The sequence below is a fragment of the Mya arenaria genome, chromosome 12 (genome assembly GCF_026914265.1).
Source record: "Mya arenaria isolate MELC-2E11 chromosome 12, ASM2691426v1".
NCBI lineage: Eukaryota > Metazoa > Mollusca > Bivalvia > Myida > Myidae > Mya > Mya arenaria.
This window is the reverse complement of record NC_069133.1, coordinates 4,148,210-4,153,683: the sequence shown is the minus strand read 5'-3', so window position 1 is coordinate 4,153,683 and position 5,474 is coordinate 4,148,210. Positions and strand designations below refer to the sequence as shown.

The 5,474-nt window shown below is 36.7% G+C and overlaps 2 pseudogenes; both read left to right on the top strand.

Annotated features, from left to right (window-relative positions):
* The first annotated feature begins 735 nt into the window (after positions 1-735).
* On the top strand, positions 736-2,438 carry LOC128211684 (uncharacterized; annotated as a pseudogene).
* Positions 2,439-3,870: 1,432 nt separating this feature from the next.
* On the top strand, positions 3,871-4,666 carry LOC128211683 (uncharacterized; annotated as a pseudogene).
* Positions 4,667-5,474: the final 808 nt, after the last annotated feature.

Below are 5,474 nucleotides of genomic sequence, written 5' to 3'. Positions count from 1 at the left end.
TTTGTATCCCCTATGCCGGCTCAAACATTTCAGGGGCGTCCTATCCCTCAGGGGATGCAATTCAGGCATAGACTACGCTTCCCAATGAGAACAATGACATGTTTTAAATGTAACAAAATGGGGCATATGGTTAGGGATTGTCCGTTGAACAATAATAATGCTTGATAGCATGTGCATCGCTCAGTTTTGCTATTCAATGGTTGAGCTCTGTGTTGCTCAGTAGTGTACAGTTGATGTTTTTGAGTTACTATTATTTCAAGTATTGAATGAACAGTAGAATTCCAATGTCATACAAATTTACGTTGTTGTGCACATGTTTATATTGTTATCGACGTAGCCTTTTAGAAACGGACGGTTCTAATTAGAAATTTTGTTTTATTATGATCTTTAGTTGTGGTATTTACGCAAGGGAAGGATGTAAAATTTTGGTATTCCAATGGGGCACTCGTGTTTGGGTACAGATGTATGTGTATGCAAATATTTTGCAGATGAGCTTCGTTATTCGAAATTGGGAAAAAGAAATTCAGTTACCATTTGATCCATATGCAGTTAAATCCCGAAGTGTCCCGTATGTCAACCTACACAGTGATGCTGCACCTTCGTGTGAGAAATATTATACAGCCGAGGAAGTGTTCACAAAAAATACCTGACTTGTCATCCCTTCATTTCCAAAATTATTACAAGTTTGTGTTTGGTCAATTACATAAAAGAATACGCGAGTGGGAAAATATTACCATGAAAAACAATTGCCCTACAGAGACATTATTTTGGATAAAACATGGTGTGGAAATATCAGACTTTTTTACTCATTTCAAGGGCATCTTCTGAGGGGTTAGCTATGATTGTGCACTACCACCCCCAAGGAAATTTAACAATGCTAATATATGCAAAATGTTCACGAATTTTATAACTGATAATATATAAGAGAGATTGGAAAATGGATCTATTGAATGTTTAGATAAAGTGGGTGTGTGCCAACCGCCTCTTATAGTTGCACCTCTTACTGTTGAACCAACAAAACCAAGATTGTGTCTTAATCTCATGTTTCTGAACAATTGGATTAAGAACATTTCATTTTCTTTGGCCACTCTAAAAGACATTCCGAGAGTTGTTAGAAAAGGTGCATACTTTACCTCCTTAGATGATAAATCCGGGTTTGACAACGTTAATCTAAATGAAAATTCGTACAAATATGTGTGTTTTCAATGAGCAGGATACTATTTCTCTTTCAAAACTTTGGTATTTGGATTCAAACTAAGCAGTTACGTTTACCACACCTCAAACTTGCATCTTACATTCGCCGGGAATTTAATGTACCACTCTTCTTGTATATTGATGATAGATTAATAGATTAATAGAATAGACATGTGTGAATCATAGTTTTCCAACAGATAACAAGCTAGTGGCAAACTATATTACATGCGAACTCTTGACAAGACTTACTGTTTGAATTTAGACAAGTCATGTTTTACCCCACAACCGGTGTTCCTTGGTTTTATTGTTGATTCAGACGAATGTTGTTTTCGAGTCACAGAGGTAAAGAGGCAAATATTTATTGCACACAAGCAATTTATCATATCCAAACGCGTAATCTCTTTACTTGGTCTCCAAAAATTATGTGGCAAGGCTATTTCTTTCATGTTAGCGGTTCCGGCTGCAATGAATCCGTGAAATGAATGCGGCGATATCAAGGGGTATAAGAGGGGGTCAAATTCATGTATCTGATACCCTGCGAGAAGACATAGAATACAGGCGATTTTTTGACAATTGGAAATAGAAAGTTGTCTGGAAACCTGAACGACATCTTAACATTGAGATTTATACAGATGCGTCACTATATCAATATGGGGGTTTAATAGATGTGAAGGGTGAACATATACAAATTGCTGGCTTTAGGGATCAGACTCAACGAGGGAAGCCTATTATGGTTTTAGAGGGTCAAGCTTTAGTTTAGGTGCTGCGCGCGGTCAGGTCAAAAATAGCTTCGCATAGGGTTGACGCGTACATCGACAATAAAGTTAGTTTTGTTACACGCATGGGTTAATCAATGCTGTAAATGACACGAGATGAACTTGGTCATAAAATAACTATTTCAATTGACTATGGAATATGACATTATACTGAATTTACAATATGTGCCTTACCAAAACAAGCCAGCAGATACACCTTCCCGATCTTTGAATAAGACTGATTCAATGCTTTCTAAATCATCCTGGGAATTGGTGGAACAATATTTTGGCGGTCAAAATGGCCATACTATAGATATTATGTCTCTTGACTCAAACTGTATGCTGGATTAAAGTGGATGCGCACTGCGTCATTTTACCCCGTGCCCTACTCCACATTCTGCGGGAGTAAATATGTTTGCACATGTTATCAGCTCATCCGAGAATTGCCACGTGTTTCCTCCATTTGCGTTAGTTTTGCCAACTTTTTAATTTTTCTAATTGAAAGCAAGCTCAGGTGTTCGGTGGTTTTGCCGTTAAGTGATGTAACGCCTTATTGGTTCCCGGAAAAGATATCATTCGTTAAAGACGCTTTTCTTTTGGGTAACAAAGCTATTACAGGCATTATACAGATTCCATCAAAATCAGGATTTGTGCCAGATTTGTTAGGTCTCAGTAAAGGTTTGTGGGTCATTCGGGTTGCTCCCGACAAAGGTGGTGAGGTAATCGGACCGTCATTGGGAAAAGTGGCATTAACATCATTGACTTCAACTTCAAAGAATAGTCATTTTGTCTGTGTGAGGGATTTCATTATTCGATTTTTACTGAGTGAGTCACGATTGCATAATCCGATGGCATCTTTTCCTTTAGTGGGGGCCTCATAAGTGAAAAGATTGATCATTTGTTTTGATTAGTAAACAAATTTCCCCGACGGGTTTTATTGGTCCATACAGATTTCAACAATTTGAGTAAAGAGCATTTGTACAGGAATGAGTTTAAACAATTGACCATGGCTTTCAATGAGCTTGATTTGATGGAATCATCCTTGCTTTCTATCATAGAATCAAATGAGCTTATACATAGTATTGTACCACCCGTCATTGTAACGCAAAACTATTTTATAAATGCCAGAGCTGAGCTGATCAATATTAAACTCAAAATATTTGTAAAACATATGGTTATGTGTACTTAAATAACAGTGACATCAAAAAAGTACATTTATATGATACTGTGCATCTAATTGAAAACGGTGAAAGTCTATTTGCTAACAAACTTCTTTATTTACAAGCCAATGTGAATATGGTTAATGGAATTCAGACGAAAGGAGAGTGCATTATATAGGATGGTTCACGTGTTTAAAAATAAATATATGTTCTGTCATTAATAAATGTATATGTATGTTGTAAATAAAATAGTAGATTTGGAGACATCTTCGTCTTATGTTGAGTTTTTTCTTAGTTAAGGTTCTTAAAAATTGTTTTATGCACATGCTAATGATGGCACATGTTTTCGATTTACTAGCCGTTTTAATTGCGCGCGGCAAACAACTGTTATCGCATTTCATCCTACCGCGTGGTTACATCACGTCTAATTACCACAATCACATGGTCGATCTTGTGATCCTTATACTAGATATGTATTTATTTACAGACCACTCGAGAAGAAGGAATCTACCAATTTTATGTTCTGGGTGTCAAACAATGAATGATGATAATTCCGTTTATTGTAAAATGTGTGGTGTTAAGCTTGGTAGTCAAACGAGTGCATCCCCATCGAATATTATGAATAATGACACTCTTAAAGCAATTGAATCTAGAATGGCATATCTGGATGCTTAAGCAGATTCTTCCTCATACGCTCAACAAAAGTCCAAGATTCAGTGTGAATTTAGTACATTTATAGGTGGGCTACAACTGGCTAAAACATGTTCAATGCAAGCACAGAGGATATCATAAAGTTCCTAGTGTATAAAGAGCGTTACGGTCGTACTCATTAACATACTGCTGACTGTCATTTTAAAGGTAAACCTGGAAGGAATAGTTGTAATTGTCCTTTGACGTTGGCGGAAAAATCCGTTGACAGTTTAATTGGCAAACTGCGAGCTTTATTCCGTGACATGGGGCGATCCGGTGAATGGAACCCAGTTTTGCACACTGGAAATCCCGCTTCTGGTTTGCTTAAAAAAAACCATTTAAAAGCGGTTGGTTTAGAGCATGCTGCCTGTAATGTTACAAAAAAAACTAAAAATTAATGTTCGATAAACAAGGTGCGCTTTGTACATTTTTGACTTATCAATAATTTTTGAAAGTGAGGAAATTGATGATAGTTCTCATTGCTTAGGGACAGATGGGCGATAGGGCTAGTGATCTGGGTCAATTACAGCAGAACGGGTGTTTGAATTACCTGACAATCAAGACATTTTTATTTCTGAATTTTCAGGGAAGACAGTTTCATTACACAATCCAAAAAATGTAGTCGTTTTTAATTTGAAGGATGAAAACATTCGCCCTGTTACCTATTTGCGAAAATACATAACTTTTGCCGCCACGATTGGTGTTGATCTCAAACGTGGTTATCTGTTTTGATTAAAAGATAAATCTGCAAAACATATATCTCAGAAGCAGGTCACTGCAACTGCAATGTCAGATGGATTAAAATGCCATTTGAAGGCAATAAATTTGTACAATGGTGAGTCAGTACATTCATCCAGAAGAGGGTGAAGACTACCTTGTCCAACGCTGTGGCATTGCAGTCAAGTGGTGATTCACAGCTAGAGCTTATTTCTAAACAACTCTCACGGTTAGAACAATTAAAAAGATTCAGTTGCAATTAACATGTGAAGTTTATGACAAGTTATGTACATGATTGCATAAATAAACGGTATGCTTATTTGCACTCGTCCATTTTATATTTGAACTACTGGTAGATTGTGCCTATAGTAAGGAAAGCCAAGTCCCGCTTAAGCCAGTAAAGTTCCACAGGTCAGTGGTTTCTGAAACATATGTTCAATTCTAAACATTTACTGTTGAGTTTTGGACAGGAATATAATGTTAAGATTTTATAGTGCCTAGCATCATAGATGAGAAACTTTTTGTTTTACTTATATCCAATACTTAGTTTTTGAGGACACGGAATGGATACTTGTAATATTTCGCTATCACAAGTGACCCTCATTGGCCGAAATAGATAAGGCGTACGAAACCTGGAAGTAGTCATTCTGTTGATCGACGCCTAAGTGTAATAATACGACTCTATTACGAGTTATTTAAGTAAACCAGATGATAAGTGACAAGTGTTTTATTATTATTATTATTATAGTTTCTGTATTCGCTCTTTGTCCATCATTTAAAGGAAATTTTGCGGTCTCCCAAATCATTAGCATTGAGGACAAGGAGTGGGTACTTGTAATAGTTCACTATCTTTTCTAAATCATCAACTGCTGTGTATCACCTACGTCCTCTCTCTAGTGACGTTCAGCAGTACTACATTAATTTAACGTCTCTCTTTCTAAATCATCAACTGCCGGGT